Source organism: Hippopotamus amphibius, chromosome 13 (assembly GCF_030028045.1).
Source record: "Hippopotamus amphibius kiboko isolate mHipAmp2 chromosome 13, mHipAmp2.hap2, whole genome shotgun sequence".
In the NCBI taxonomy this organism is placed as follows: Eukaryota; Metazoa; Chordata; class Mammalia; order Artiodactyla; family Hippopotamidae; genus Hippopotamus; species Hippopotamus amphibius.
This window is the reverse complement of record NC_080198.1, coordinates 6,060,597-6,083,185: the sequence shown is the minus strand read 5'-3', so window position 1 is coordinate 6,083,185 and position 22,589 is coordinate 6,060,597. Positions and strand designations below refer to the sequence as shown.

Sequence of the window (22,589 nt, the reverse complement as noted above, 5' to 3'; positions counted from 1 at the left end):
GATCTAAGAATAAAAAGTAAAAAAGTTCCAGACCTATGTTGAAAACATTTGTTCAATAACTCAGTTTAAAACATGGGCAGGGAAAGGTAAAACCAGATTTAAAAAATCGTTTTTAATGTTGATTAATATTAGGTTTCCGAATGTGTCCCAGGGTGATGTGGCAGAGCTGCCCCTGAGCCCTGAGTCCCACCATCGGGAACCTGGGCCGAGGAGCCAGACTCCAGGACAGGGAACCAAAGCCAGGGCCAGGTCAGGACCCTGGAGAGCGCCAAGCCTGCAGGGAGGCTGGGAGGCTCTCAGCTTGCTCAGCAAATCCGGCTGGGCGGGCGGGCGGGTGTGGAGAGGTCTCCTTCCCCAAATCCCTTCTGAGGACTAAGGACTGGAGACTTCCTCCTGGCTGAGGCCTTGTGCTAACCAGGGATGCAGAGACTGAAAAGTGGAATTTTTTGGAGCTGAAAGTGGTTGTCACCGATCTCCCTCTGAGAGTCCGACCTTGGATCAAACTACATCACCGATCACCCCACCTCACTGCCGACTTCTGGGTCCTGTGCGTACTTGATTCTAGACACCATTGGTCCCCTACTCCGCCCATATTATAGGTGAGAAAAAAGAGCCCCAGAGAGATAAAATGAACTACTCAAAGTCACCCTGAGATGATGTCTCACATTCTGAAAGGGAAGCAGATGTGCAGCAAAGATTTGGAGAGCTGTTGGACTATGACTACTCAGAGGGCAGCACTGGATCTTTTGGGGTTCCCACAGGTATCTCTATCTAATAGTCCCAGACCGGTGGTACACAAAGACTTTAGGCTCTAGTGTTCATCGTATTTCACTTTATCTTGCTTTTCCCCTTTTTCCATCAGGAAGCCTACAATGGAGAAGCTACTTAAAAACCAAAATGGTTTACTTTCTGTGAGCAACAGTTACTGTGCTTGTTCCGCTCACCTTCAGGGCCTGCAGGATGCTTATGAGTGTCTGGCTCCGGATTTTATCCCCAGTGCATGTTATGAGAGGCATAACAATTTAGTCTCCTGTCCCCAAGTGTTCCCTAGGCACGACGAGGTCAGAAATCCCACCCTTGGAGATAACAGTCTTCCTTTTGGGTTGAGTATCACTCTTTTCTTTGTGCTTACTCAGAATGCAACTAGCACCTCAAAGATGAAAGACTTCCAAGGTTAGTCTGTAGCCTTGGGTAGTGGGGTAGTGCACTAGACAGGATTCTCCAGAGAAACAGAACCAATAGAATGGATAGATAGATATAGGTATATATAGATATAGATAGATAGATAGATAGATAGATAGATAGATAGATAGATAGATAGATATATAAAGAGAGGGGGGCTTATTATGAGAAATTGGCTCTTTTAATCCTGGCTGAATTGGAGGCTGAAAGCCCTGCAATCCGCCATCTGCAAGCTGGAGCCCCAGGCAAGCCAGTGGTGTAATTCAGTCCGAGTCTGAGGGCCCGAGAACAGGGAGCTGATGGTGTAAGTCGCAGTCAGAGGGCCAGAGAAGATGAGATCAAGTGAGATGTCTGGCTCAAGCTGTGAGGAACTAAAAAGGGACAAATTCCTCCTTCCTGCACCTTCTGTTCTATTCAGGCCCTCAGCAGAGGGTGATCTCCATCTATTTTACTGATTCCACTGATTCAAATGCTAATCTCATCCAGAAACACCCTCACAGTATGCCCAGGATACTCAGAAAAAAATGCTTAATCAGGGCACCCGGTGATGCAAGCAAGTCGACACAAAATTAACCGTGACAGGGAGGAAGGTGAACATCAGCTGCACCCCCGGGACAGGCCTTTGTCAGGGTCCCTCTCTTTCACAACCGTGACATTGATGGTGGCCTGATTCCACCCTCAGCCCACACTCAGCAACTTCCCTTCTAATAACATTATTGCTGTTTTGCATTCATTACCCACGTGGGTGGTTTGCCCCTTAGGCTGCTTATGAGAACCACTTGCGGGGCTTGAAAAAACCCCAATGCCAAGGCCACACCCCCGACCACAACATTACATCGGACTCTCTGGGGATGGGGCCCAGGCCTCAGTGGTTCTGAAGCTCCCCAGGTGATATTAACATATATACAAGGGTGAGAACCACAGCTCTCCCGGGAAAGTAGAGCAGAACCTTAACCACGTCTGTCTCCACTGAGCGGAGCCCAGTACCCACCCACAGGACACAGTGTCCATGCCTGTTGCACTACTGGCAGTTAGACTGGGGTCCACAGAAAAGAAAACTCACAGCATCTAAGGTTTATTGCAGGAAAAAGACACAAGACAGGAACAGTATGACCCAACGTGCAGCATGGTGACTATACTTGAAACTTGCCAAGAGGGTAGATCTCAAGTGTTCCCACTGTGTACACACACACACACACACACACACACACACAACAACTATGTGAGGCAAGGGATATGTCCCTTGATTATGGTAATCATTTCACATTTCACAATCATTTCTCACAATGTTTGCTATATCAAAACATCACGTGGTACACCTTAAACGTACACAATTTTTAGTTGTCAGTCATTCTTCCCTAAAGCTGGGGAAAAGGAATAGCAGCAGCATTAAGGGAGGGACGTGCATCACAGCCGAAGGCTGTCTCACAGCAAGGGTCCCCCGGAGGCCAGGCGAGGCCCCCAGCTGTCACACTGACAAGGCAGGGCCATGCTGGATCAGGGACCACTGATGTCTACACAGAGGATATTAGAAGCAGCAGGCTCACAGTAGGGTGGAGATCAGAGCTCTCCACACCCCGCTGGCCAGGCAGGCACGACCTTACCAGGAAACCAGCCCCGACGGCAGAGTCCTCTGATGGGCTCGCTGAGACCAGGTACACAACACTGACCCCATTATTACCCATAAACACTGCTGACAAGCTGACACGGTCCATCCCAACACTTGCCTTGGACCCGCGACCACAGAGCAGTGCCCTTTATGCCCTGACCAGGGCTTACTGCCAGGCAGGTACCTCTCTCACTTCAGCAAAACAGTGCAGGGCGACTCCAGGCCTGCCGCAATCCCCCCCCCACACTGTACCTGTTAAATGAGTCAGCCTGCTTTTCCTTAAACCTTGATGCTCGAAGTGTGACCTTGACCCAACAGCATGGGGGTGACCGGGGAGCTTGTTACAAATGTAGACCCTCAGCCCCCTGCCCTGCCCAGACCTACTGAAGCAGATGTGCCTTCCCACAAGCCCCCTGGTGAGTCCTATGCCAAGGTCGAGGTTCATGGTCTGAAAGCTGACCACGCTCACACCATTCTCACCTCCCACCTCGCAGGCCAGCTCTGCACCCAGCACTAAGACCAGTCTGATCTGCCCCAGCAGAGGGAAGTGGCTCTCGTTGTGTCCCGGCCCTAAGGTCCCACCCCAGGTCAGGCAGAGCGACGTCTCCATCGTGGGCAAGTCCACAGCCCACTCCCCTTCCCTGGGACCGTCAGTACTGAGGGCCGGGGACCTTGTGCTGGTATCCAGGGTTGTTTGGGCCCAGGGGACTGAAGGGCACTTCCATCGCTGCCCTCCCTTCTCCACCAACATGTGAATTCGGATGGGGTCAGGTTAGAGCTGGAGCTGGTGCAGCCTTGAAGCAGAAATTAGTCCGCCCGATGGACTCTTACCACCACTCCTCGCAATGGCAACAGCTGACATTGAACATCCACCTTAGAACCATCCAACCACTAGCCAGCATTTATTCGAGCATTTACTATGTACCAGGTGCTACGCCAGGTGCTTTATTCACACCAGCCCATTCACTGCACCACCCTATAGAGCAAGGGTTATCCCCATTTTACAGAGAAGGAAACTGAGTCTTAGGCCAGGTGTCTTGTCAAGGTCACCCAGAACGAAGAGGCAGCACCAGGACCCAGACTCAAGTATCTGATTGCAAAGACCCCACTCCTAACCCTGACCTTGTTCTTCTTTGATAACTGACCCCTTCAGTTGTGCGGGGGTTAGGGGAGTGAAGGCAACACATACAATTCCACACAATGTGGAAGCTGCTATCTGGGGGGTGGGGGGTCGGGGTGTGGAGGGTAATTTCTGAGCACTCACTGTGTGCTCGGAAAGCACTCACTGTGCTTTGCTTACACTCACTCCATCGTTTATATGACAGCCATAAAAGGTGAGGACATTACTATCCCCATTTGACACACTGAGGCAGGGCTCAGAGAGGTTAAATAACTTTCCTCAGGGTCACACAGCTGGGTCCAGCAAGGCATGGAAGGGGCAGGTGAAGAGCCCACCTGTGGTGCCTCGGTGACAGCTGAAGGGCTCCAGGTGTGGATGTGAGTTTTGGGGCTTTTTCAAACTGCCTGACTCCTTGCCCTTTCCAGAGCTCGAGTCCTCTGAATCCCACCAGAGGAAGGCCAGCATCCTCTTTGCCATATTCTGGAATTCCTAGAGGCAGTCTCCCTGTCCCCAGTTTGCTATGTGGCTTTGATGTCTCTAAGCCATCATGCCAGCTACCTGGCAGCATCAGTGTCGTGATCAAATCAGACAGACCATGGAAGAGTGTTAGCAGGTAGGGGTGCAGACACGTGTCAGCTACTTCTGTCAAACCTCAGGACAGCAGTGAAGTCGTGGGAGACCCACATGCCCCACTGGGAGAACCATTAGCTGATACGGAGTATGCCAACAAGTGGCCCCAGGCCCAGAGATGCAGCCCCTCTGGACCCAGTGTTGGTTTTCCAGTGTCTGTGGCCCCTTGAGTACTGCCTAGTGGGGTTCAAGGGGCAGAGGCCCTTCCAACACTGATGCAATATTTGCCTTGGCCACATGAGGGCAGCATGTGCCCATGCAACGCCCAGATCCTGGCACAGCGATTCTGGGGCAAGGGGTTCTTACGGGGTGCTGAGTTCATGCACAGAAAGTAGCAAAGCCCTCTCCACCATGCTGTGCCCAGCCACCCTACTCTGCCCACTTTTCCTCCTCCCTATCCCCTGCTTCACAGATACCGTCAAGTCCTCTCTGTAAGGTAAGTGCTTAACTTAAGGTTTAAAGACACAAGCTAGATATTCTCTTATCACTTTCTATTCAGCCATTTTTTTTTTTTTACAGAAAATCTGCTTCATACCACTATTCTAGGCGCCAGGGACTCAGCAGTCACAACTCAGGCAAAGATCCCTGTTCTCACCAAGCTCACAGTCTAATGCAAGTTATTGGCTGCCTCACCCCATATAGTATTTTATTATAAAAAATTTCAAACATGCAGAAAAGTTGAAAGAATCGTACAGTGAACACCCACAGACCCACCACCCTTATCACATATCTATGCACTGATTTCTTCCTCTATTCATCCATCCTACTTTTTTGTGCATTTCAAAATAAGTTGTAAATCTCCCTCTGCTCTAAAGCATGACTAGAGTTCCTGCTCTTTTAAAGGCAAAATCGATACATAGTAAAACACACAGATCTTAAATGAACCAATGCATGAGCTGTGTGACAAATGCACACACTTGTGCACCCAAATCTAATCAAGGTAGAAACCATTATTTGCTGCCTTTTATCAGTTCTGAAACTTTGGGCTGCTTATTTAACCTTTCTGGTTTAGTTTCGTAGGTTTTTTAAAGAATAAACTTGTTGAGGGCATGAAATGAAATGATATACGAGAGCCCCTGGACTACAATAAACACATGATTATACACTCAGCCTGCCTGGCATGGAATTCACTATCTTCTAGCTGCGTGACCTTGGGCAAGTTGCTTAACTTCTCTGAACCGCTAAGGCCTCCTCTGAAGTCAGTCATAAAACTAACTTTTTAGCAATGATCTCAACCCTAGCTGAATACTAGAATCACCCGAGAAACTTTTAAACATAACCCACATGTCCTAATTATTAGGAAATATATAAATATACTTTCAGATGCAAAATGACTAGAGTTAGGACAACTGGGTTCAGGTAACTCTTCTGCAGACCTGGGCAGACCTTGGGTAAGAGGTACACAAAGTCTCTGGGCCTCAGTTTTTTCAGCTTTAGAATGGCTGCATCATGGGCTTGTTGTGAAGTACAGATGAGCTAGTGGGTATGAGAGGAGGCTGGGAGCTGTAAAGTGTTCCACACTTAGGAGACATCATTACTTAGGAACACTGGAGTCAGAAAGGACCTTCCAGATCTTAGTTTGACAGAATTAACTGTTCTAAAGAAGGAGAACCAAGGCTTAGGGAAGAATCAAACTTTGTCACATCTGAGTACATTCAACCTGGCCCAGATGATACCTCAGACCCCAGGGGGTGCAGTGATCCCAAAAGCTCATCTCCCTTCCTCAGGCAGCCCTTCCTAGGAGACACCAGTCTCTTTCCTCTATTGTCTGCATTACATAATTAGGAACTTATTAGAAACTTCCATGTTTTTCACTGTGTAGAAACAGAGAAATGAAATTTGTGGCATATGGACCTCTACTAGCCACTCCTGCGCCCCAAGCTGACATTAACAACTGACGGCTGATCTTCTTCCCGCCAAGTCCACGGCTGACGTCGATGCCTATCCCACACCATACTCAAGTAGACATCACCAGATAATCAGCGTTGACAGCTGAAATGAAACCTCTCTGCCATTCTTCCTGATGTGAAATTTTACAAGCCAGACATGCTTCCCTGAAGCCTGACACAGAATGAGAAAGTCACCCGCCGGTGCCTGAGAGCGATGAGTGCCTGGTAAGTACTTGTCACTTCACCCGGCAGCTAACACGGGTATTTGTTACTGCAAAGGCGGCAATTTCTGAGACAGAGCCAGGTCAAGAAAAGCTTGGGTGAGACTGTGTCTGGAAAGCTCATGGTACCCAGGAGAGAAGGGGACTGAGGTCCTTGCCACGCCAACCGGCCGGAGCAGGGCAGATGTGTCTGGGGAAGTACCGACCTGCAGGTGAAGGGGAAGAAGGCAAGCCTAGGAGGTGGGATGGGGCAGGTGAGACAGTCCCATCCAGTGAAGGCAGGCAACCAAGAGAAGGTGCCCAGTGGGTGTCCCAGCAGGTGAGACACAGCCACCTGGGAGCAGGTAATGGGCAGGGATCCAGGTGGCTGGTAGTCAGTTGGTACCCATTGAGTGTGGAGGTGTGGAGGAGGTTCAAAGAAGAACAGGAGAGAATGGGGTACCCAGCATGGGCTTAGCTCCAAGAATGAGGCTTCATTCAGTTCACCAGCAGAATGAACATGCAAGGTCAGGGAGGCAGGGTCACCCATGCCCGCACCCGGGAATCAGCAGTCAGCTGGGGGCCGTGAATGCCCTCCTCTGCTTCCCTCATTGCTCTCAAGGTGCCCCGGCCGCCAGCCTGGGGAGCTGCCCCAAGCAGCTCCCTCTGGCCCAGCAGAGCTGCACAAATACCGCCCGCTTCTCTTCGTCAGCAGCTGTCAGAGCACATTCGCCACTGCAGCGTCATCCGCGCTCCAGGAAGCCCGGAAGGCCGGGCGCTTCGGGGAATGGCCAGATTTAGTGAGGCCTCGGATCTCTGGATAACATCAGAGGACTCATGCCCTGGCCAAAGCAGTGGAAGATGGGACTGGGTGGGTTTCCAGGGGGAAAAAAGGAAGACAAATCTCCCCAAATGCCACCGCCTTAATTGCACTGGGCCCTCTAAACACATCCTGAATGGAGTAAGGGCTGAGATCCCTCCATTCTCATCCTTCGTTCTGTCATTAAGTTGCTGTGTGTTGCACAGGAAGTCACTCTGGGCCTCAGTCTCCTCATCTGTCACTTGCCCTGACTAATGGGGCAAAAATGAGGCTCCCACATGCGCAAGCTGTTCAGAGCGCACAGAGGGATGGATCAGGAACGACAAACACATGTTCTCCTGGGTGTTGGCTCTGCTTGGTAGTGGCTGCCTGATCACTGTGTTGAGAAGGATTCTGAAGCTGAGGCCAAGCGGACCAGAAAGAATGCTGTGATTGCTTAGCTATGTCTGCCAGGGGTGCAAATTGGGAGGGCACCCCCTCCTATGCTATCTATTTTACATTCTTGTCCTAAATGGTTATAAGGTATCATAATTGTCATTTCTTCTTTAGCCCACAGCCAAAACCACTCTGAGAAAAGGCCAATATGCAGAATTCACAACTCAGGGTCAGTCCAGGGGCCCCTTCTCGGCAGTGACTGAGGAGCAGATGGCCCTGCTTCCTTGAGTCATATCATACGGCCATCCCGTCCCTACTCCTGCCTCATTTCCAGCTACGTCCCTTCTTCACTCCAGTTAAAAAAATTTTTTGGTTACTATCTATCACACCACGTACTTTCAGGCCTCAGGACTTGTCCTTCTACCTGGAGTGCCCTTTCCCTCACTACTCGGCAAACTCCTATGCATCCTTCGAGACCCAATGTCCATGACAGTTCTTTTGGGACGCCTCCCTGTCTGATGCCCCCTCTTGCAGGCAGAAGTAGTACTCTCTCTCTGGGCTCGAACAGCTCTCCATTTTTGCTGTATTAGAATGAGACTGGAGAGGCCAAGCTGAGCTGGTTTGATGCGGGCATCCCCTGGCCAGGCACACAGTAGGCGCTTGGCTAGTGTATGGATCTGCACCATCACCTTCACCCCACTCACCCACGACTGGCTGTGTGTCCGGCTTTCAGAACTCAACACAGGCTCCCTCCTGACTGTTTACAAGCCCTTGCGTCTCGTCTGGCTTGGCCCACGTTCCCCCAGACACCATGGAGCAAGGCTGTAGCGGGGGAGCTACGGGATGCCGTGTCCCTGTGTGCTGGGGGTGTGAGAGAACCGAGGGGCAGTGGTCACGGACGAGCCAACCGGCAGCTCCGAAGGCCGCCCGTCACCATGGAGACAGGGCCCCGTGGGCCAGCCAGGCCCGGGCTGGTCAGTGAATGAATAAACGTGGCCCATTTTTCTGCCTTTGTTCGGAGCCTCCCTGGGGCTTCCTGCTGTCAGCCCCAGCTGTGGGGCAGGCGGAATTTGCCTGATATCGCTGAGCCGCCGCCTGGCAGCGCCGAGCCTAGCCCGGGCGGCCCCACGCCAAGATTCATGCCCAGCTAACAAGCCCCACTTTGTTCCTGTGGGAAAGTCCAGCCCCTCAGGAAAGAGCCCTCTCTCCGGCCGGCCCCTGGTCTGGGGACTCAGCGAGGCGAACAAAGCTCCACCCGCTGGCGATGATTCACAGGCCCCAGCGTCCACCTCCGTGCCCGCAGGGACCAGCGGATCTGCTCAGGGAGGCAGAACTCCGGTGCATCCCTTTCCTACTCCTCTGGGAGGCTGAGATGTGAACCACCGGTCTCAGGTCTCCCCGATCTGTCCCGGCCTCTGGCTTCAACGTGAGGGCTGTGTAAGAGGCAGGTGGGCCTGGGCGGCGAGGCAGCATGAGCAGAACTCAGCAGGGGCGCACGTGAGGCCAGGGGGAGGCCAGCCTGGCCCACTCACCCCCACCCGAGGTTGAGGCCCAGTGGATCTGCAGACACTCCAACCTATGCCACAGGGCTGGGTGGAGTCCCGATCCCACCTCGGTCCACACGAGCAGCCTTGCCCTCATCACGTCGCCTGATCAGCCTAGTACCTCCTGGGATGTCACTGACCCTGGCAGGATAAGGAGCAACTTGCTGTAGCACCACTCCTGTGCCAGCCTCCCTGCAAAGGGCGTCCACGGGTCCTCTCACTGCAGAGGTTCTTGCGATGAGAACGCACCAGCCCGGACGTCCACAGGGAGCATCCGGCAGGTGGATGAAGGCGTGCGCAGCGCAGGCAGGGGACAGCAGAGGCTGCGGGAACTATGGGTCCTCGGAGCTCCCCGAGCCACCTAGTAGGTCCCCGATGACTCGGTGCCGACAACTGTTACCACGCGGCAACGTGGGTCCAGCCCGGCTGCGCCTTCTCATTGTCCTTAGAGGAGGTTGGAAATGTGGATTTTGACGTGAAATATCTCCATCTGTAAAAATGCAAAACTAAACAATACGTCATTTACATCTAGAGTAAAACTGTGTCTAAAGCGTGGGGATGACAAGCACACAATTCGTCACAGTGGTGACCTCTTGGGGGTTGGGCGCACAGACTGGGGGTGGTATCCGGGGGCTCGGCCGTCTTGGGGTTAGTCTGTTTCTTAAGCTAGGAGGTGGGGACATGGATGTTTATTACATGATTCTCAACGCCTTATATAAACATCATCTATTTTCTTTGGAATGAATGACACGGACTCCATAATAAAGTATTATACAACCACCTGGAGACCAGATAAAGCCTACTTGCAGGCCACATGTAGTCCCCAGGCCTCCTGTTTGTGACACCTGCCCTGTGGCTCAGGCAACTTTATCTCCATTTCACAGATGAGGAAACTTGGACTCTGAGAGTTTAAGCCACTTGCGCAAGGTCATTCAGCTCCCACTGGCTGTGTGGTTCGGGTTCTCCCAGAAGTAGAGCCTGAGACAAGGGTGTGAGGGCAAGTGGTTTACGGGGAGGTGACCCCCAGAAACACAGCTGGGGAGCAGGAAGTGAGACAGGGAAGGAAGCCAACAGAGGCTGCGTCCTCAAGCAAGCGATCCCGCGGGCAGCTGGAGCAGTCCTGCCAAGAACCTCTGGGAGACAGCATAGAACGTTCACCTCCAAGCTCTCCCGCCTGCAGGATGAGGGAGCTGGGGTATTTATACCCTCTTCCTATCAGCATTGGTTCAGGGCTGCTCCCAGGAGGTGTAAATTCCCCTGGCACTTCTGGCCTGCTGTTGGTGAGGGCAGCATGGCTCTGGGCCAAGAGAAAGCCCTCAAGAAAGAGATGCAGGGCTGGCAGGTAGAGGTCAGGCAGGTGTGCGCTAAAGGGGTCAGGATGGGGGGCTAGAGCAGGACGCTGATGACAGTGCTGGGAAACCCAGGTGGCTGGGCTTTCTACATCATGGTGTCACTCACCTGCTCAAATCCACCCGCTGAGCAGCTCTCCACCCCACAGCTACTGAACACGAATCTCGCGGGGAGGTGGTGGGGGGAAGGCGCAGGCAGACATGTTTTTTAAGACAATACTACAGAATCCTCACACACTAAAACCCTGGCTGCGGAGACTTTATATCCTAGCCTGCCATTCATGGTTGCCACCACACCCACCTCTCACCCCAGCCTTCCTGTCCCTGTCCCAGCCCTCTAGGCTGTGGCCCCCTCAACCTGCCCGATTATCTCTCTGAGAAACAGCCGGCCCAGAAAATGCAATGCTTGCAGAAAAGTTCGTGTGCGGCCATTTCAGACGTCGAGGATTTAAGAAACTGCCCAAATTGAGGGTTTCTGAAATTACTCCACTTATCTCTTCTTGGCCTTATGATTGCTTTTTATAAATTGAGATGATGGAAATGTTTCTCTCTTCCACAGAGAGGCATACAGGGAACCAATTCCATTCTGTAACCCAAAACAGAGGCCTTAATTTTCTATTTCCTCCGCAGCCACAGTAAAGCTGTTAATCTTTAAACCTGCGCTGATGGGTCTCATGTGGACGTCAAAAGAATCTAAAAGCTCATCCGGCTTGCTTGCAGCTTATCTGAATTTAGCCCCCAAAACAGACGCGACCACTGAAGCCTTGAGTTCACTAGCGGTCCTGGGAGACTGGAGGTGTTTTCGCACTGTGTTGTCAGCACTGATTGAGCATGTACTATGTGCTCGGCACAGTGCTGGGTCATGTGGATGCGCAGGTGAGTGAGCACTGGCCCTGACTTGGGGACCTCAGTGTGGCTGCAGAGACAGAGGGACTAGCAGCGGACCGCCTTACCAGATGCCGCGTGTCATGACTGACGGGGGGATGCCCGAGCGGCACGGGCGTGACCCTGACCCTGGAGCCCCAGCAGGTACCATGTGGGTGGTACTGAGGGTTGCCCCACCCCAAGGCAAGTCCAAGTTAAACCTGACCACAGAATCCAGCTGTGGCAGTGTCTACACACTGGCCCCTTCCTCACTCTTTCCAGACTCATTTCTAAAGACCACGGATGAGAGGAATCTGAGCACGAAATGCTTCAGAGATTCACCCTCTGTTTTCCCACTGGTCTTTCAGGGTTTCTGATACACTGGAGAGATCACCCCAGTTGGGAGCTAAGGCATCTTTAACATTTTCCTGTTCAACCAGAGTAGGGCTCAGCCAAGAGGTCATTCAAACCAGGAAGGCACTTAATCAACATCAGTCCCTGGAGGCCACATCTTGTCCTTCCTGCTGGAGAGGAATGCCAAGGGGACATGGTTCAAGAGGAGAAGAGTGAGTGTCTCCTTAAATGGGCCCCTAAGTTCTCCTTACACTCTTTCAAACAAGCTTATTCTACGGGGTGAAGGGGTCCGTGGGACACCAGTGCCTTGACACCCTCCAGGAAAAGGTTTATGATCCAGCAAGTCTGAGAACATGCAGGGGTCCCAGCAGGATGGATTGGGATTGACTGAAAGATACCAGTGATGTCATTAAAGAGTCGAATGTTTCCTCAAAGGCAAAGGCCACAGAAAGAGACCTGTTTTGTGTGGAGTTCAGAGACAAATCTGGGGATATTCTGGCATGTGCCTGGTGGGGGCTCAGGCTTCTGGCACTGCTAAGTGCCCCCCCCTCCCCAAAGAGGCCAAGTTGCGCTTGCTACCATTGTATGGTAGAAGCTTTCTGTCAGCATCACGACATTAAATCCTCAGGGTCTTCGGGGTAGTTACATTCCTCTTGTCCATCTGGACCATCCTGGACATTCTGGCTAGAGCCGGTCTGCTTGGTACCTGCAAGAAACTGCTACAAATCAACGCTAGCCCCCTCTGACTGCTGGCTGCTGGATCAAGCTGGTGAAAGGCCAGTTTCCAGATTTATCATCCCCCTAGAAGGGGTTCCCAAAACCTGGCTGCCATTGGAATCAGTGACTGCCAGGGGAGCATTAAGAAGTACCCACACCAAGTCTTACCCCGAGAGATGCTTCGGCCACGGTCAGGGGTGTGGCCTGGACATTAGGATTGCTCTGAAAGCTCCCCAGGGGATTCCAATGTGCAGCCAAAGTTAGGAACACTGGCCTAGAGAGACCAGGCCCAACTGACTCACACTTTTTTTTTTTTTTTTTTTTTGTGGCTGCATCGGATCTTAGTTGCGGCACGTGGGATATTTCATTGCGGTGCGCAGGCTCTTCGCTGTGGCGCACAGGCTTCTCTCGAGTCATGGCATATGGGCTCCAGAGCATGTGGGCTCTGTAGCTGTGGCATGTGGGCTTAGTTGCCCCACAACATTTGGGATCTTAGTTCCTCCACCTGGGATTGAACCTGTGTCCCCTGCATTGCAAGGCGAATCCTTTACCACTGGACCACCCGGGGAAGTCCCAACTCTCTCTTTAAAAGCAACAATTCACATTCTATTACAGTTCTGAGAGCCCCATCGTGAAGACCCTTCTTTAACCCAACGTTTCTCAAGCCTATTTAACCACAGAACCCTCTCATCTCCCAGCACTTATTAACATTGGGAAAACAGCATTCTGCGGAACATGCCTAGGATGTGCCAGGGACAGGGCACTCTACACGGTGAAGGTGTCCATGGTGTGATGGGAATAAAGGGCCTATGGAGACAGAAGATCATTCTAACCTTTGCCTATGATGAAAGGTTTATAATTGATCAAAATATTTGATCTCTCTACACTGACATCTGGCGGGGCCTGTGATTTGCTCTGGCCAGTGAATCCTGAGAGGAAGTGACACAGAAGGCAGAAGGTTTAAGAATCATCCCCTGGCACCACTGAGTTCTCTCTTTTCCTTTTACTGTGAGACAGCAACATCTCAGACAGGGGCTGCCATGCCAGCCTGGGTCCTAGAGTGAAAGAGACATGACACAGACCCACAGCCAATTCCCAGTGGACAAGCAGCTTGAATTAGATGTAAATCTCGGTGGTTGTAAGCCACTGAGATCTTGGGGTTACTTGTTACCACAGCATAACTTAGCTTATGCTGACTGATGCACTTACGGAAATGGTGCTGGTAACACGCTTGTTCTTGCCACAAAGTGCTGAAAAGTTAGGCTGAGTATTCAGATCTTCTGTGTTATTTGAATTTTTCCTCTTGAGCATGTATTTCATTAAAAAAAAAAAAACTGGTTTAAAAGTGTTTCAAGTTTTACCCTCATATTGACCTTTGTAGATGAAATCTTTCTTCTGCTCAGGTTGGCAGGGTCAATTGGAAGCTTTTTAAGGATATTTTTGCTCAAGCAAGACAACAAAATGCCTTTCCTGGAGGAGATGCCTAACCTTTTAAAAACATCCTTTCAGAGCCTGGATGTGCAGAAGGAAACGCTTTGGGCGACATGGCTCTAAAACCCGTGCATGTTATTTTTGGTCTCTGCCCAACACACATAGGCTCTGGGTCACCCACCTGGAGGAGAAACAGCTCAGTCAAAATGTCAAGGCAATAACTTATACAAGACCTGTCAGTTTCCTCTCTGGGGACAATTAGGCAGTAGAGAGTAATGTATATCCACCCTCTGGAAAAATGTCCAAGAACAGCATGGAGCTCATCCTTTCACGGGTCCACTTAAGCCAGATGGATCCCCTAGGTTGGATCCTCAATCAGCTACCATGATGCCTGTAATTCCACCAGGGAAGCTTTATTCCTTCCAGCCTCCCGCAGTGCCCTATGATGGAGCCGAGCAGAGTGGGACAGTGAGCCTGCTGACTTATGAACAGAGATGTGTGATTGGCATCAGGTTTCAGGATCTAAAGGGTAGATCCTTTATGGGATGGGAGTGAACCAGAGGAGCCATCTGGAGCTGTTCCTTCTGGAACCAGGCAAGGGTGAGGCTAAGACAATAATAAGCCCGGTGCCACAGACCTAGTCAGGGCTCAGCACTGAGCATGGCTGGTATTCAGCTGGTATATACTGAGGCACCTAAACCTCCTGCTACAACATGGAAATCATGTCTTCATGTTGTAACTAGCTGCTTTCTTTGAGGATTAAAGCTTTAACGGTGGGGTCTCAGGTGCAGTGACTGGTGGTGGGAAGGCCCCAGCCACTCCATAGGTCCACCCCCGCAGCCCTCCCCTCCATCTATCAGCCAAAGGAAATTGGGCCTACTGGCAAAAGATACCTTGAAAGTGATTTGTTTCTTGCCAGCTAAGCACAAGGCCCATCAGAGGAGAACCTAGGTGGTGGGCACCAAAAAGTGAGAAAGAGGCACTGAAGGAGGCAGAGAGGGGAGGGAGCCAGAGACAAGGTTCTCCAGCTTCTATGTGCAGAGGAGCACCCTGCACTCTGAAGGGGGACGTGGCGGCATAAAGCCAGGAGGAGAACATCTCAATGGGTTTCCACTGAGACCAGAGCTCCTGAGGTACTCAGGGTAAAATGTCTGGGCAAACAGTGGGAAGTCTTCTAAAGCCCTAAAAATGTAAAGAGTATCCAAAATATACAAAGAGCTCCTACAAATCAACAAGATGACAGCTAGCCAGTAGACCTCTGGGGAAAAGACTTAAATAGGCACTGTACAAAGAGAATGTCCAAATGCCCAACAAGTATATGTAAAGAGGCATGACCTCGTTACTGATCAGGGAAAGGAAAATTAACACCAGAGTGAGATACCTCTACACACCCACCAGAATGGTTAAATGCAAGACAGACAATACAGGTGTTTGCAAGGATGGTAGGTAAATGTTAGAAGTGTATGGATGGATCTCACCAACACAACACTGAAGGAAAGAAGCCAGACACAAACTCTATAACTCTAGGATTCTGTTGTTACAAAGTTCTAAAGCAGGACTCAGGAGAGTGGACTGGGAAGGACACAGTGGGGACTTCTGGGATGCTGGTTCTGGTTCTAGAAGCTTCTTGACCTGGTGCTAGTTTCATGGATGTCATCAGCTAGTCAAATTCATGGAGCTGATCACGTTCGAGTTGTGCATTTTTCTGTATGTCTACAAGACTTTAGTAAAAATTAAAGGGAAAACCTTCAAGAAGGTATTTCTGTGTTCATCCCCCCCATTTTCATATATGTCTGAGGGCAGAAAAAGTATTGAGAGACATATGTTTCCTGAAAAATATTTACCTGACTACACTCCCATCCCTTTAGGCAACACTGAAAGAACAACCGTGTCTGCTAAAATACGCCTCTCCAAAAAAGATTGTGCTAGGTCTGCAGAATCTCTGTGTGGACAGGTGAGAGGGCTTGCTCTGCAAATACCCGGCACCCACAGTGCGCTGGGAACTTTCACCCACGGCATCTCACGTCATGCTCCCAACAACCTGCGAAGGAGAGATTATGACCCACATTTTACAGATAAGGAAGCCAAGGCTCAGAGAGGGTGGGTGGCATTTACAAGGCCACATGGCCACGTGCCAGACTGGCTTGTGAGTTGTAGGACGTCTGGCTCTGAGTCCAGCATTACTCTGTCAGGTCATAGCTGCCTGTTCACATTGGAGCAAAAGTTCTGAAACTTGAAAAGGAAATTCTAAATCAAACACCATCTTTCATTAATTATAAGTTGTTTCCCTTCCACCCAGCTATTTCTGTTTAATGCACACAAATACACATGCACCCACGATCAAAGCAGTCTGCACGCAGGCCCAGGGGCTGGGTGCCCCAAGGGTCCCTGGGCTATTGGGGTGGGTCACAGGGAAAGGCAGACCAGGGCCATGTCTACACAGTATAAGGGTGGCTCTATAAGGGTTTCCCTCTAGAACAGCCCAGACCCCCTGCCCATTGGCCTAATACAACCTGCAAAACAACTCTGTGGATGTCGAGTCCTGACAAAACTAGAGAGCAGGGCTCTGCCTCCCCTGGGGAAAGTGGGGAAGGGTTTTCTGAAACTGCACAGTAAAGGGCCAGGATGCCTGGGATAAGTGCCAGCTCCAGCCTCCCAGAGGTCTGGGGTCTCCGAGCTGGTGAAACGGTACCTCTGCTCCCTTTGGCCCCCTCCAGGTACCGAGGATCCCCACACCCCTCTCTCCTCTGATGTTCTCTAAAAGAGACCCAACCACCCTGGTGTGTTACCTTGGCCAAGACCCCATCTCCCTCTAAGCCTCAACTTTGTCATCTAGAAAATGGGAAATCTGGACTATGCGAATTTCATGGTCCCTTTTGGCTTTCATATTTGGGCATTTCCTAGACCTCAGTGAAAGCAAAACATCCATGCCTCAACCCTGAAGTTTGAAGATGGCATCCAGGTTCCGGTGGGGCTGGGACTTCTGTGTGTTTCAACAGGATCCCTGAGCAACTCACTGGTACCTAATCACGTTGACCCTCTAGGACCACGGGCCCCAAACATGACTGAATCAGTATTTTTAAGCAGCTTTCAGAGAACTGCCACAAGTAGAGGTGTGAGAAACATGGGGTCCCAGTTAAGACAATTTCTGTTGACCCAAGCTCCTCTAATTGGCACCCATGGCTAGCTACTTAATCGTGCCTCAGTTTCCCCATCGTACCATAGAAAAAGTGGTCGGTGGAGGTTCAGGAAGTTCCTGGAGCAGCACGGTGGGGCGCCAGATCCCGGATCCCCAGCAGAGAGAATTCTAGGCTGTATCTCCTGGATGAGGCAGGGTCGGGGCGGCAAGCCCAGCCCCACCTCATAAATCACGAGCCAGGAAACGCAGGGCAGTGCCCTTGCCTCGATATATACCACACATTAGATGCTTCACTGGTGCCCCACAAGGGAGCTTTGTGAGGTGAGGGCCCGGGAAGAGGGGTGGGCAATTAACATAAATAAAACCTCAGGCCAGCTCTCCCCTAGGGTCTTCCAGCTCTGCAAGAAGTCTCCTCACATGGGGGCTGGAAACACGGCCTTTTATTTTTTTTGGAGGGGGAGCATTTGGCTCCGGGTTTGAGGGCACACAAAAGGCTCTCAAAAAGGAGACAGAAATCTATTACCCGCCTGGCCAGAAATAGCCCTGCTGGAGACTGGGCTGAGGCCAACGGCTGAGAAGCCGTCCCAGGGGGCCCGGGGAGGCCTCTCAAGGGGAGCAGGGGAACAGGGGAGCTGCTCGCCGGGCCCCCAGGGGCTGCTGGCTACAGGGACGGGCTCCGAGGGAATGTCTTCACCTCCGGAAAATTGGGACAGTGGGTTTGCTCTCAGGCTCCCCACCAGACAGGGGTCCAGTTGAAGAATGACTCAGGGTGTCTCTGGGGAACAGTGACTCTGCGGTGTCAGTGTTCAGGGGTGAGGCCGTGTCCTGAGCAAACACCAGGCCCAGGAGGGCTCTGGTGAGGCTGAAAGCCCAGCCTGTGCTCCCCACCAGAGGGGGCGCCCTTGTCCACGTCATCTGTCTGGAGGGGCGGCACTTTGTTCCATGTAGACAAAAGCTCCACCTAGGTGGCAGAAGGCCCTGGCCAAACTTTGTTCAGCCTGATTAACAAAGATGGTGCCCATCTAGGAAGCATTCCTCTGTGGTAGGCACTTAAGGCAGCTTAGCCTAATGGTTAAGAAATAGTTTTAGAATCAGAGCTAGCATTTCCTAGCTGTGTGACCTTGGCCATGTCACCTTACCTCTCTGTGCTAGGGTTTCTCTGGCTACAAATGTGGCTAACGTGGCTGCTTTGAGGATTCAGTAAGACCATGCATGTAAAGCACAGTACCCAGGACACAGTAAGCGCTCATTACAGTAGAGGTTCTCTGTTTTATCTCCTTAGGTCTTTACAACCTAGAGATACAATTATGTATTGGTTAGCATAATGCCAGCAGCTGTAACAAATAAACCCCCACAATTCAGTAGCTTAAATATTTTTTACTCACATGTTCCAATGCTGGTGTTTCCGGTTGGCAGGCAGCTTTTCTCCACATGGTGATTCAGGGACCCAGGCTTAGAACTCTGCATCTAGGAGGAAGTTGAAAGAGATGATGGAGAAGATACAGCTGCTTCTTAATTACACTGGCCTGGAGGTGACATACAGCCCTTCCATTCACATCCTGTTGGTGAGAACCCATGACCTAAGTTCAAGGAGCACTGAGAAATGCTGTCCCAGGCTGGGTGGCCACTCCAGCTCTATGGAAGGGGGAGTACAAACCGCAGAGGACAGTTAGCCTTCTCTGCCACCTGTCGCTTACGCATAAAAAAAGCTGCATCTCAGAGAGATGAGCTTGTTCAAGCAGTGAAGTTTGTAAATGGCAGTGCTGAGACCTGAGCTCAGGTCCATCTGCCTCCTAAATTTGTCCTTCCACCAGGAAGTTCTTCCTCTGCTCGGGGCATTGCATCTCCTCCTGTCTGAGGGGAAGAGTGAGGACTTGACTCTGAAACTGGCTGCACCAGCCACATGGCCTGAGCAGATTCAAGGGTCTTAGCTGACACCAGAAAAGGCTGCTATTGGGACCAATGGGGCAGAATGGAGGGAACCCAGATGATGGCCAATGTCTAAGGCCCTGATGGGCAAGATGCTGGCTGGGAGCCAGATCCCAGGCCTGAAGGTGGCGGGGGCGTGACAAGTGAGAAAGGAAGGGTAGGGAGAAGAGGCCAAGCCCACTGGGCTGAACCAGCATATGTCTTCTGGGGAGCTGGTCCCTCAGCTGGGGGGCAGCCAGGAAACTCTAGGAATGGTATGGAGGGTGTCTTAGTTTGGTTTTCGCAGAAACAGACTTGAGGCAAGTGTGTTTGGAATGTGATTCTAGGAAATTTCCATAAGGGAGGTGGGGCAGGAGACAGGGAGGGGAAGGCTGTTATTAAGCAGATGACCCTTGTGGGCAACTAGAGCCCAGTTGTGCTGGGGACCTCTGGGAGACAGTGTAGAACACGCCTCAGAGCTATCCCAACAGGGGTTTTAATCCACCAGTTCCCCACAGTAGGCAGTGTCGGCAAACAGACGGGGTACCAGTAGGGAATCAACAGCATCTGCTCCCTGGGTATTATCCTGGGGCTCAGAATTATGGTGAGGAACTGGATGCGGTGCCAGGGTGGCTGGCATAGTTCCTGCCTTGGCTAGGACTGGCTTAGAAATTGGGGTGAATCCACGGCCATGTGCAGGCAGCAAAGGGCCAGGTAAACCGCATGACGTGGGAGGGAGGGAAGTGACAGCATCTTCCAAGAAGGAGGACGAAGGCATGGAGGATGCCTGAGGTACCCCAGCCACTGCCCCGAGGCGCACCACCGGCAGGGCACACGCGCGCCCATTCTCCTTCTGCCCTTTCCAAGTTCACATCCAGATGGCCTCAGCAAGCGCAGAGCACACAGCAGCTCACCACACGGCACAGCAGGATAGCCGAGCCAGCGCCCACGTTCCCTCTGAGGGGGAACAGTGCCCCCCGTGGAGCCAGACCAGCCCCAGGGCAGAAAGCCCTTGAAATCACACCTCTGAGGGCTTTCCTCCCCTACGTTAAAAGTTTCTGCGGAATACATCAGCCAGAATGAATGCTCGATTACACGCGCTGAAAGGTAATTAAGTATAATTTCCCTGCCAGAAATGCAAAGGCAGCTGGGGGCTGCTGGGGACATCAGCCTCTTTCAGACAATTCTTGGGGTCCCAGATACGTGGCCAGAGAGGTGTGCAGAGTTTGGGGGAGTGGAAAGCGTTGCTGGGCACGAGGCCATGACTCTGTCCTACCAGAAGGGCACAAGGACACCCAGAAGGTATCTCAATGCTCCGCAGAGAAGTGCAGGCTGACACCCAGCAGGGTCAGTACTGATGCTCCTTAGCCTGTGCATAGGGGGCTGAGAGGGAAAGAATACTGACTGGCGATGTGGGTTCAACCTGGAGACAGCCGCATGGCAGACACTGAAAAGAGACAGAGCTTTGGATCAAACATCCAAAGGTTCTTCGATTACAAGTTATCGGACCTTGACCAGGTGATGTCACCTCTTGAGCCTCAGTTTCCTAACCTGTAAAATGGGAACTATGAGAGTAGTACCTCTACCTTCCTGGCAGTCAGGAGCTTTAAGTGGCACAAGTTACAGAAAACACCTGATATGTAGTAGATGATCAATTATTAAGGAAGACAGATACCTGTGACAGATGTACTAGTACCTTATGGAGTACCTACGATGCACAGACACTGCCAGATACTCTACAGGCATTTGCTTGTTTACTCCTCTCAAGCGGGAGGCTGGCTCAGGTAGAAGTGAAGACTGGATAAACTAACCTAGCCTTAAGGGAGCGTCCAGGTGGATGGTCAGCAGGGGACACTGGGCATACCACACTTGGGGTCAGGTGTAGCAGGCATCTATGTCACAGGGGGCCACCTCTGTGGGTGGGGCTGGGGAACCAGGCTGCAGTGATGCTTGAAGTCTAGTCGGTGACGGATGTGGCTTGATTGGGATGCCAAATCCATAGCCTGCCTGCCACCACTCTGCCGCCTGTGTCTCCGGCAGACATAACTAATCTATCACTGAGTTGTCGCTGGAAGTCTCCCGATCCTTCTCAAAGAGAGTTGCCAAATGAAGTTAAATCAACTTGCTGCCTTTGTATTTATAGATGAAGCCATGGAGAAGGGGTGGGTGTGCGAGACCAGAGTCCTTCACCTGATATTGGGGGTGCTGCCCTTGGACCTCAGCCTTAAATGAAATTCATCTCCATCACTCCAGTGGGGAAGGGACTTCTAATGCCTCCTTCCCCATATATAACCTTGTGGGCCAGGACTGACTAAGGAAGGCAGTGGGCGCTGAGTCTCCAAGTTCAAGAGCACCAGGACTGCAGCTGAGCAAAGGTGGGAGGTGGTAGAGACCATTGACAGCCCTTGACCCGAACAGAGCAGCAATTTCCCCATGTGGAAAATGCATCAGATGGAGTAAGCTCTCCAATAGCCTCCTAAAACCGAGCTGGCCAGCCCTGCTGCAGGGATGTCTCCAAAGAAGATATTTGTGTTAAAGAGCGCAAACTTGAGTCTGGCCCGGAGGAGCTTCCTCGGGAAGAATTGAGGGTGCAGAGCCGAGACTGGAACCTCTGAACGTCGGACAAAAGCCAAGCTCTATCAGGTATATTACGGCCCTCTTCTCCAGTCTTCTCTAAGCATGAACTGTTCGTTTTATGTTTTCCTGGAGCCATCACTCAATTAACCAGCCAGCAGGGGCCACCCGCTCCATGCCACCTTGAGCACAATGTAGGAAGAACCAGAAACTTCCGGCTTGCAAGGACCGGCATTCCGTGTGTGTTCTGCTTTACCCAGACACTGCCTGTCTCTTCTCCCTTGCCCCTCTTTCCCACATGTGTCTCTTGTATTTCTTTGCTCCACTCACCTGAGCCTGCTCCACTTCGGGCTGCACAACTGTAACTTAAATTCTTCTGCTCTCTTTGTTTCGTGTGCATTTCAACTGCTGATGTGTGTGCTGATGGCTTCTTACAGGTGCTGTCAGTGAGTCAGGACGAGCACGTGCACGAATTTTCAGAAAAGAGGAGAGGACTGTACAGAGTAGAATGCCAAAGCCATTACTGAGAGCGTCTGAAGTGGCAAGTCTTCCCACTTTATGTCTGAAAAGGCTCTGTTCAAGGCCTCTCTGGCTTTCTGTCTCCCGTGGGTGCTTCTTCCTCTCACACCTGATCATTCCCTACCCAGGATGATTTCTGCCTCTTATCACCACCTGGAATCAGATCTAGGAGGCAGTGAGCCAGCTGTGGCATCATTACAGCACCGGAGTCAGAAGAGAAAGGAGTCCATGGTTGCAGCCAGGACAGATGAGGAAGTCAGAGGCCAAGGTCGAGGGACCAGAAATATTTAGCTGAGGATGCAGGGCCACAGCCACAGTCACAGTTAACCAGTTGCTAAGGCAAAACCAAGCTGTTTTTGAGAACC

The 22,589-nt window shown here is 51.4% G+C and overlaps 1 long non-coding RNA gene across 3 annotated transcripts in view; it reads right to left on the bottom strand.

Annotated features, from left to right (window-relative positions):
- Positions 1–22,589, bottom strand: part of LOC130834738 (uncharacterized) — an 88,947-nt gene that overhangs the window by 31,843 nt on the left and 34,515 nt on the right. For 2 of the 3 annotated variants that reach the window (XR_009048748.1, XR_009048747.1), the window contains exon 2: positions 18,609–18,690. This is a non-coding gene — a long non-coding RNA (uncharacterized LOC130834738). Of the gene's footprint in view, positions 1–18,608; positions 18,691–22,035; positions 22,091–22,589 lie in introns of those variants that run through there. The other variant, XR_009048749.1, reaches the window with a different exon arrangement.